This window comes from Zerene cesonia, chromosome 26 (assembly GCF_012273895.1).
Source record: "Zerene cesonia ecotype Mississippi chromosome 26, Zerene_cesonia_1.1, whole genome shotgun sequence".
Taxonomy (NCBI): Eukaryota; Metazoa; Arthropoda; class Insecta; order Lepidoptera; family Pieridae; genus Zerene; species Zerene cesonia.
In genome coordinates this window covers 416,723-428,733 of record NC_052127.1, presented here as the reverse complement: position 1 = coordinate 428,733, position 12,011 = coordinate 416,723, and the positions used below count along the sequence as shown (strand labels likewise).

The 12,011-nt window shown below is 34.8% G+C and overlaps 1 protein-coding gene and 1 long non-coding RNA gene across 2 annotated transcripts in view; one reads left to right on the top strand and one right to left on the bottom strand.

The window, feature by feature from the left end:
- LOC119837143 (translation initiation factor IF-2-like) overlaps nt 1-12,011 on the bottom strand; it is a 63,366-nt gene that overhangs the window by 43,685 nt on the left and 7,670 nt on the right. The gene's annotated exons all lie outside the window — the stretch shown is intronic.
- LOC119837068 lies at nt 10,698-11,799 on the top strand. Its single transcript, XR_005288133.1, has 2 exons — nt 10,698-11,583; nt 11,746-11,799. It is a non-coding gene; the product is annotated as an uncharacterized LOC119837068 (long non-coding RNA).

Here is a 12,011-nt window from a genome sequence, read left to right as displayed (position 1 = left end):
ATATCAATAAAATTATCACTGATGGAGATATTGAAGAAAATATAACGGGTACATGTACACAACTATCTTATCTAACATTACAAGCTAAAACATCGAAATTAGTAACGATACTAAGAACTGTGTTTGTAAGAGCTATCTGTTTGTCGATGTGCCACGCATGAATACGCAAAATGTGATTTTCACAGTTATTTCCCTCTGCAAACAAAACAGGATAGGTTACAACTACAATAGTTTCAATTTCACAGCCATGTAACTGCATGAGCATATTTTTTTTGGCCTATGTAGTAAGCTTGTAATATTTTCTCAACCCTGTTTACTTACTAGCTGCAGGCTAATTGTTAATTCCCTTAATTCCATTAATCGTAAATCGTATTGAAACAATAAAAACTATCCTATCTTCGAAGTTGGATCAACCTGCACACAGTGTGCAGATTTGAATCAAATCGGTTGAGTAGTTCAGGAGACCATCACGGACAAACGTTGCGACATATCATTTACACAAGTATATTAAGATAAGTCAACACGTCCCCCCATTTACCGTTCGGGGTCGTGATGCGACACACCTCCGCCGAGGCGTCGCCAAGCGTCTCGCGCCTCCATTGGCAGACGGAACTGAGGCCTCGCGAAACGGCGCGTCACGACGACACTTAGCACTCGGAAATACCCTGTGTACCCACCGATGTTGTGCAATTACATAATTGGTTTACTTTATAAATTATAACGTAAATTCAACGATTGATAAATCTGGCAAACGCTAAAAACCGCGACTTTGTCGTGCGTCAGGCGATTATTCATTTTTGCGTTGCATTTGGGTACTTTTTTTTTTGTAAATAAATTTGATTGTCATATGTAAATACAAGTTGTGAATATAATTAGCACATGCTTTATTCGTCTAAATGCTAAGCCGTTCCGATCGTTTGGTTGGTACCGATTAAAAAACCAGTCTTTACTTTTATACTTAACATGTTATTTTCGTGACTAACTATTAACATTAGTGCTGATAACATCATTCAGAATTATAATCAATACACCCATGTATTTGACACTTAGCCCATTAATTCAACACGAGTCAAGCTATTTCAGAATAACAAACAAATCTTCCCACCAAACTGTCTCATTCGACCGTTCGAGTCGGAAGCGAGGCGCCAGCCGCGTCTCTCGATGATGAGTATTTAGAATTAGGCGCTTATAAAACATCTAAAAGCACTAACGCGAAACATAAAAGTCGACGATGCGATATAACACGATGTATACACCTATAAAGCGATGCTGAAAGATTTAGCACCGACTGCATTATTCGTTACAATGTAAAATGTACGTAAAACTTTTCGTTTCTATCCGCTTTTAGAGGTACCCACATAATCCGCAGTTGTTATAGTCGTTTTGACGAGCATTATTGATTCACCCAATACGTTATTAATATAGAACGTGGTACTGGACGTAAACTGTTTACATAAATATTTTATCATCAACATTTGGAGATTTTAACGATAATCTTAATGTATATTAAACTTACGTGATTTGTAAACTCCATTCTAATACTAATTTTCTATGAGACATTCATGCATAAGAGGCTGTGTCAAATACAGTAGAGAAGAAATGGCATCTGCTAATTGATAAAATAGACCATAAGTCGCATAATAATATTTAATTCAACAAAAATCTACCGAAAACCAGTACATTAGGATGCTATATTACTCCACATATACTGAAAAAAAAACACACACACTATACATAATGATAAATATCTGATACACCTTCCCACTGAGTGACATAATGCGATTATTTTTGGCGGCATTATCACACAGCGGGACGAATGCAGCATCTGCTTGTCAATCACATAAATACCTACGATATGAATTCTTATTGTATTCGTGTCTTCGTTTATTATATTTGAAAAACCCTTAGAATACCTTTTGGACGATGGTAGATAATGTCGGATGTTATTTCACCTGGTTTTACGTGTCACACGCGCATATTCAATAAAACTTGAGAAAATTCTATTGGTCTACAATCTACATATTCTATAAATATTTATATGGTAGTAAATAGATTTGACCGTGAATTTCTAGCATGGGAGCAAATAAAGTTAGGACTTTTAAAAAGTAATACGACATTTAAAGTGAAATTAGCGAATTTACAACGGACTTAAAGTCAGCTGTAAAGAATCCAATAATCATTATCTGCGCATCCATCGTGATCGAGGCTAGTTAAAAAAGAGTTAAATCGAAAAACGCTACCATTGAGTACAAGCCACTGCTACTTAAATCACAGCTAATAATCACCCCTGTTCCCGTCTCCGGAAGCACTACAACCCTCGCTATAGCTACACCGAATTTATAGCTACCACAATATTACGGAACCATCGGCGCGTCGAACGCTCGGCCTTGTCTCTTTAAAAGCATTTAATTGCTTTGTATAGAGACAAATGCATTTATCGCCGTCTCTACGCGGATGCTTTTTACCCATTTTAAACTGTGCATACATTATATTCGCTACAATTAAATGTAGCGGGCATTTGATTGTTTTAATGGCGGCCATTAACTGCTGTACCTATTACGTGTTACATGGGTTAGGTCAGTTCTCATTAGAATGTATAAATTGTTTTCTGTTCATCATTCTGTGATCATTTGGTTTTTATGTGCTATGTAATATGTACCAGAGATCAAGGGATAAAACAGCTATCAGACGTTGACAGTAAGGTTTTTTTAATGAAATAGAAATTTAAAAAAAAAAAACAAAAAATTATACATTTGCATAAAAATTTTGAGCACGTTCTTACAGCAGTAATAGTAGTAGTTCTTATTTCATAATCACTCATGTCCTATAATAATTAGATGTCATTGGAGAAGTGAGTATATACTATCTACATAGATGAGTCGAAATAAAAACGGTGTATTTGTTCTTTTTCATAAAATACATACGTATAACATATCCTTATATATATCGAAGGTACATTGTACCTAGATGCCAAAACAAATCTTACGTTCAAATACACAACACGAACAACAACAACAACAACAGCGAAAAAAAGATAACATTCTGAAATATCAGCGCGTTCCGAGCTGGCAAATATTTATTCAACCCGCTCGAGGTAAAAAAAGAAAATCACCGTTTACACTGGGCACATCGAATTTTGAAATATTAATCCATTAAAAGCTCGCAGCGCTCGCGCGAAATTTCCACTCGCAAAACGGAAAATTAAATTACAATCGCAAAATTCAAATGGGATCGGCGAATTATAATATACGGAGATCCGAATTATTATTAATCGGATTATTACGTGCGTGCACAGTTTTATCGAAATTATATTTACACGATAATGAGCTAATTACGAAGCGGGCTTTATTTGGATTTCGGTTGATTAAATTGAATACAGCGCTGTTACAGCTGGAACTAAGCAGCCTGCAACATAACAATAGAGAATGTTCACTAAGATCCCAGCAGCCTGTGGGGTATTCATCTACTTTGTTCATTTCGATGAATTTAAATCTCACAAATGACTCGAGCTACGAGACTTCAATAACCTCAAATACTTTGAATCATTGACGGAACACGTTTAATTTATTAAACGCATGAATTACATAGATTATGGCGACTTATAGGCCAAGTGGTACTCGGCATGAAGTTATTTAAACTATGACGTCACACACACAAACTGAATGCAATAGCGGCAACGGAGCGGCGAGCGCTATACGCAGATGTTTTGTAAACACGCCTCGACGGGGAATCGAACATTTTGCGTTACCGCGTACCTACCTAGGTGCCAGCGATAGACATAACATTGCACTTAGTTGACTTCCTGGACGGTTTGAAAACCGTTTCAAATTGTATAGACTCGAAAAGATTCGTGTTCGTATGTGAAAGCACTTCATAAAAATCGATATTGGTTAGAATGTGTTCTGAGGATATCTCAGCTGACGATAGATACTATCTTGCGATAGCGAGTGTTCAAAATAGGTATGCATTATGCGATATATTACCATAAACTGATTTAGCTAGGTACCTATATGATTTAAAAGTACGTAATTTTCCTTAAAAAGTTGTTAAACTTCTTACGTCATACATCTTTGATTTTGTTTCATATCCAACGCACCATTCCCTTTAAGTAATTAGCTGCCTGTAATCTATGAGTTAGTCATCTAACAACTCAGCGTTTATCGGAAATATATAATTCGCGTGAAAAATAACGCGCTAACAATCGATTTCTACTTATATGTATCAATCTTGTTGAATAACGTAAGTAATATAATTATACAATAGTAATATGAAGTTGAAAAGTTTGTTTGATTGGACGTGCTTATCTCAAAAAGCACCGGTCGAATTGAATAATTATTTTTGTGTTGAATACTTCAATTATTGAGGAAGGATAAAGGCCATGTAATAACATGTACAACGTAGGTGAATCCGCGGTGCACAGCTAGTAGGAAGCGAATAAAGAGACAACGGTGACTGGTGCATAGCTAAGTTTATCAAAAATTATTTAATATGTTTAATATGTTTAAGTTACGTCATCTAACTGGTGAAGTATTATTCATCATCATCATCATCATCAGCCCTTATATTACGTTCCCACTGTTGGGACAAAGGCCTCCTATGAGGGTTCAGGCCATAATCCACCAAGCTGGTCAAGTGCAGGTTGGCAGATGTCACACGTCGAAGTATTATTATAGCTTTTTTTTACTCCGATGTATAAGTTATGATTGTAAAATTTCATTAAAATCCATTCATTAGTTTTTACGTGAAACATCCATACATCCACCCGTCACACTTACAAATATTTGCGTATGTATATGCATGTAATAACTCGTAGTTACCATGCATATCCTTACGTCAATTAATTAAAAATTAGCCGACTGCCGCGTCCGCCAGACCCCAGGTCACCTATATTTAAACTAACCTACATTTCATCCATTCAGTATTCATGTTCCTACCTACTGAGTGTGGGTATGCAAAATTAATTAATTATGTCACGATTCACATTTAATATGACTGAATGAACGTTTCGCGTTCCTTGCGAATTATAAAACCTAAACCGCTTGTCAAACTAGACCAAATTTGAATGGACATAAGTGACACCAGCTTTCGAATAAAAATAGAAAAATAAAAATCGTTTCACCGGGTAAAAAGTATTGAGGTAACGAATACAAAAAAACATACCTACAGTCAAATTGATACATAATCTTTTTTAAGTTGGTTAAAAATATTTTTTTACATTGTACATACAATAATAAATATACATTATCAAAAAAAGACAACTCGACTACCCTAAGCATACTCAATATTTATCATTTATCTTTTCCTTGAATTTCTGTAACCTACGTCTGGTTGTCTAGAAGAAATCGCTACATAACACCGCTAATTGTTTAACTATATTCTTAGATTAAGTTTTATTGTATGATTTCCAGAGCAGTAAAGCATTGGTAAATAAATAAATAAATAAATAATTGTCACGGTTAAATTCTGTTTATTTTTAGCGTGATATTTCTGGGGAATATTTATTATAATGCTCGCTCGCAATTTTACCTACATACATATTCTTATTATAAAATATTTTCCACGAACAATTGAACGATATATAAAACACAATATTAAGAACCTTTCGAAATTACATTTTCGTCCGTGCTCTATAAATAGATTTAATCACTTCTATTTCAAGCACTTCAACACATGCAGCATAATCGCATATTATGATATATGTCTTTAAATAATGATAAAATGCATAAAAACTTCAACGTCATCAATATACGATCAAGCATTTCCCAGTGTATGTATGTATATATAAAAACATACATACATGTTCAGTTATATATAAAAATGCATATTTTATATCAATTCATACATAGAAACGATACCCTACACATTTATATTTATGAATGGAGGTATAAATGGAATTATGCGAACTTATTGGGGCCATTGAAACGGCGTTTATGTTTTTTTATTGAAATTGAATCAATAATTTATCACATATAATCCATTTATTATTCAACTTGACCGTTATACACATTGAACTCATTGGTACGTACTTCACACCAACGAGGCTAGCTTCGGTTGGTTTTTGTATAGTGTGCACGGGACACTTATTATTATAATGGTATGTATTCTGTGATGGCAACACACACACTCGTTCACAGCCTTGATGACAATCGATTTTTCCCTTACATATCGCAAGCATCAACATTTCAATCTATACGTACTACAGCACAGTTTTATGAAAGCCAAACGATTCCAATAAATACATTTTTAATTTTTAATCAACGACATCCTCGTTTAAGCCCCACCACGCCATTCAAGAGCCGCCCCTACCGTGTCGCGTTTACGTGCGAGAATCGCGTGCACAGACAGCGGCGCGTACAACGCCGTACAACGCCGGTGCAATGGCCACGGAGCGGATCTACGGCCGTTAATCCGTCAGTGTCTGCGTTTGATGAATCGCTCTACTCGCAATATTAACCGCAACCGCAGACCGTGCGCGAAATTTATGCGCACGTGTGTGTATAATGTGTAGATACGCACGCATACATACAACATTACATATGTACCGACGTACACACCTACAACGTAGACACACACTAATGTAATTTCTGCCGCGTGTGAATGGTCAATGTTTATATTTTTAAAATACCGTTATATATTTCTCATATTTTTTAAACCGCATGCGTATTACATGCGGCTAGCTTTGTAAACTACGGACACGAACATGTGTTTGATAGAAAAATCACAAGAATATCATAGACTCTCCGTAGCAGACGATGAGTTGATATTTTTTTTCAATTGCCTAATTATGATAAAGTACCTAAGGCTCAGGATGCAGTGCCATGTAAATCCTCTAAGTTATATATACTTAGCTATAATAATATTAATCTGAAGAGTTTGTTTGTGAAACTAGTTGCAAATCATTTTAATTTAGAACCCATGATTTTAATTTTTAGTTTTTAAAGCATTGAAATGCTTTAAAAATGAGAAATTTTGAAAGAATAGAAAAAAAATTCCCGACCCGTGATCAATTTTTTTCTATTATTTCAAAATTTCGCACCTATGATTTTTTCAAATAACGAACACGGGTGTGATGTACGTTTATATATAGAAAATAGTAAATGAAACATGTTCTATTTAACGCTAAAAATATTTTTTTGTGTACACAACTATTAATATTTAATATTCGCTCAATGGTCGCTACAATGATTCGTGGAATCGTATATATACACAGTATGTACTCGCATAACAAGGTGTGGATTCATTTGTCCAGGTGTAAAAATGTATCGACAGGTGCTTTCAAATTATACGAGCGTCCGACCGATTGTGTTCGCGATAATGCCTACATTTCTTTTTACATTTCAAATGATAAGGTAAATTTGAAGCGTTACGGTCACATACACTTTACATTGTAAATCATAATCCTACCCAGTTATTCATGTAATATATATACGCATTTTATAAGACAAAAAAAATTAAGTTAATCTCGCTCTAATGCTAATAAGCTATAATAAAATAAAAAGATACATTTCAATAGCAGGTTAGCTAAATGATCGCTCGTACTGGAGACAAACACGTTCCCATCTCTCAATAGAGAATTGCTCTCAGTCTAAAGAATTCAATTACCTTTGTAACATACTAGCTGCGCCCCGCGGTATCTACGGCGTAAGTCCGTATCCTGTAGGAATATCAGGATAAAAAGTTACCTATATGTTATTCCAGTTGTCCAGCTGTCTACGTACCAAATTTCATTGCAATCGGTTCAGTAGTTTTTTTCCGTGAAAGATTAACAAACACATACATCCTTACAAACTTTCGCATTTATAATACATATTAGTAGGAATGTTTACAATTACGTCTATTAAAGTATTCGGCGCACAACCTAGCCCAACAACCTACACTAAAGTATAATGTATTATTTATATTAACCTAGGTATACCCCTAACCCAATTCAATAATTGAACGCCGAGATTAGATACCGACGCTATCTTCGGCTGGTTCTTAAAACTCCTTCAAACTAATTGCTAACATTGTATTATTATCTAAGACGAGTGCTCTCAGGGATGCGACAAGTGTTTAGTTCTAAATCTAGTCTAGACTATCTGCGAGCACTCACGCCAGTTTCACTAAGCATACCACAAGTAGTGCTTCGAGAACATTAAGGGTAGTGGATGGATTGGGAGTCAACGATGGTCTTAAAAGCTTTATACATTGTAGAACATAAATTCACGTCACAAATTAAGGTTTCTTCCTTTCTTTGAATTTTTCTAGTTATCGTGGGTACCATTAACCCCGTGAATGTGGGATTGAGAAAGACGTCATGCGACAGACTGCCATTTACGATTCGATTCAGTATTTGCACAGCTTATTTTTCTCTTTCAAACACTTAATGTTAGCATGGCATGGAATTTTTACTCGTAGACAAAGACTTAAATAAATTATAAAGTTTTGCAAATCCAATTATTTAAATATCTATCGAAAATACCAACAAAAAGAGTACATTGACATATAGATGTTTGTTGATTTTTCACGGAAAATATACAGCATTAATTTAATATGATCCTTATTTTAAATAATGATATATCAATCTTAAAACCTCATGATGCGAAAAATATAAAATTCAACATCATACCCGACATCGCCCGAACGCCAAGTCTGACTAAGCACATAATACTATTTGCCAGCGCCAATATTTGCTGAGTTAGGGCGAGCGAGAGCAAAGCAAACACTGCATCAGCAACCTTGCCTACAACGGCGCTTCGTATCTATGTAAGTTTTGGCGTCATCCTTACGTATCTTGAGCATATACGCCGACCGTATCAAAATACACTTTGAGGACAGTTTCATCGCAAACAGTTTACATGAGAGATTATTGGGGCTTTTGTGGCATTAATTACAATATATATCTTAGATAATGCATCTTATAATTCTTACATAACGCGAAGGTTACAAATAGATGTTCACAAGGAATCCAAACATTGGCCGCTGAGATATTCCTAAACTTTGAAAGGAATAAAGATTTCCGTCGGCGCGCAGAAAATACGAAAGTAAGATAACATTCGGTCGGATCCATCTTACATCGATCTTACTGCGATGGATGAGACGGTCGTATAGGAAAGGAGTTTAGAATATATATATATATTTTTCGATCCCTACATTTTCGGGGATCTTAAAAGCTTTGTTCTACAAACCCTTGGGTACTCGTTATGCCTATTAACTATCTCATCAAGATTTATGCATACCGAATTTACCCGATTGAAACTAATTGATAATTGATTTCTTTAAAATTGTTGTATTTACTTATTCTATATACAAATTAATTAAGGATCACGTTAACGCATCTCAACTGCATTCTTTGATGTGTTACGTACAACGAGCGAAATCGTGTCAAACTGAGTATGCCACTATAATCCAAATTGCATGCCGCGAAAGGCGAAAGTTGTGTGCATTCTTATTACATTACTCACTCTTGGTACCATCGCTGCATCACGTACAGCGTCTACGTGCTGGCTGTCAGCGATACAAAAACACTCCGTGAACAGTTATGTTCGTTTTATATAAAAACTGAAGTACGAACACGAAGAAAAAAAATTGCTATCATCGTTCTGAGTGCATTGTTTATGCGAAAACTGGATGGAACATCGATATTTTTAAAATTGAATTGGTTTTTACGTACACGAGAGGCAATGCAAGTTTCAATTGAAAATATATAAATATTAAGTAGGTATCTTATAAACGTTTAAGTAACTATACATATAATCTATCACATGATAATACTTCAAGTAGTAAACGGTTTGTTGTTATTCAGTTATTTGACAGTTTACAATCTCGGGTCGACCTATCAGGTCGCGCACTAAGGGTCTTCACAATACACATCTACTTACATCCACAATAACATTACAAATGTGAAAATAACATGTGCTTATATGTTGCGTTATGATGTTTTCACGCCTGAGCCGTTCGACATAATTGGATCATTATACTAAATACATAAAGTTGAAATAGAGTAAGATTTTGTTGCGAAAACGTAGGCTTTAAACGAATCAATTATATAAATACTAGCTGCGCCCCGCGGTTTCACCCGCGTAAGTCCGTATCCCGTAGGAATATCGGGATAAAAAATAGATGTTAGCTGATTCTCAGACCTACCCAATATGCTTACCAAATTTCAGAGGAATCGGTCAAGCCGTTTCGGAGGAGTATAGAGACTAACATTGTGACACGAGAATTTTATATATAAGTGAATATCAATTATGACATGACGGAACGACCGTATCATAATATCAGATATTCGAACGCATATTATATCCTACTCTGCACGGGTCCAATGTTGACATGCACTTTACTATATAATGCATCTTATGTACAGATAAATCTTTCTCTTGAATCACTCTGTTCTTTTTAAAAACCCACATCAAATTCCATTGGCTATGTGAACTTGGCACCCGACTTAAAAAAAATTCACATTTTTTTGCTCCATTCGATAGATTTAGATATGTAGTCGTAAGTAGTGAAGATAATTTCGTAAGTAGTAGCACCAAAAAAAAATTATAAGGGTTGAAAAAAAAGTCATCCCCCGAAATTGCAAAAAAAATTTTTTTCCGGTGGTTTCTTATAGAAATAGGTTTGTAGTGGATTGTAGTGAAGTTTTTTTTGTTTGTAGTAAAACAGAAATTGAAAAAAAAAATATTATAATTTAAGAGTATTTTTCCAAACCGCTCTTCCCTGCACAAAACTAATTTGGAGGAGAATGCTATTACTACAAACGTTAAAAACGATAGATAAATGTACCTAGAGGTTTGTAGTGGATGAGTTTTCGTTTGTAGTTAGATAGAAAATAAATTAGAGAGGTAAAATCGAAAATAATCGATTTTGGAGTGATTTCATCTCAATCACTTCCGGTAAGAGGATTTCCCGATTACTACAAACGTTAAAAACAATAGATAAATGTACCTAGAGGTTTGTAGTGGACGAGTTTTCGTTTGTAGTTAGATAGAAAATAAATTAGAGAGGTAAAATCGAAAATAATCGATTTTGGAGTGATTTCATCTCAATAACTTCCGGTAAGAGGATTTCCCGATTACTACAAACGTTAAAAACGATTGATAAATGTATGTAGAGGTTTGTAGTGGACGAATTATCGTTTGTAGTTAGATAGAAAATAAATTAGAGAGGTAAAATCGAAAATAATCGATTTTGGAGTGATTTCATCTCATTTACTTCCGGTAAGAGGATTTCCCGATTACTACAAACGTTAAAAACGATAGCTAAATGTACCTAGAGGTTTGTAGTGGACGAGTTTTCGTTTGTAGTTAGATAGAAAATAAATTAGAGAGGTAAAATCGAAAATAATCCATTTTGAAGGGATTTCATCTTAATTACTTCCGGTAAGAGGATTTCCCGATTACTACAAACGTTAAAAACGATAGATAAATGTACCTAGAGGTTTGTAGTGGACGAGTTTTCGTTTGTAGTTAGATAGAAAATAAATTAGAGAGGTAAAATCGAAAATAATCGATTTTGGAGTGATTTCCTCTTAATTATTTCCGGTAAGAGGATTTCCCGATTACTACAAACGTTAAAAACGATTGATAAATGTATGTAGAGGTTTGTAGTGGACGAGTTTTCGTTTGTAGTAAGCCAGAATATAATTTAGAGTGGTAAAATCGAAAATAATCGATTTTGGAGTGATTTCATCTTAATTACTTCCGGTAAGAGGATTTCCCGATTACTACAAACGTTAAAAACGATAGATAAATATACCTAGAGGTTTGTAGTGGACGAGTTTTCGTTTGTAGTTAGATAGAAAATAAATTAGAGAGGTAAAATCGAAAATAATCGATTTTGGAGAGATTTTGAGTAATTAAGATGAAATCACTCCAAAATCGATAATTTTCGACTTTACCACTCTAAATTATTTTCTGGCTTACTACAAACGAGAATTCGTCCACTACCATCCTCCACATACATTTATCAATCGTTTTTAACGTTTGTAGTAATCGGGAAATCCTCTTACCGGAAGTAATTAAGATGAA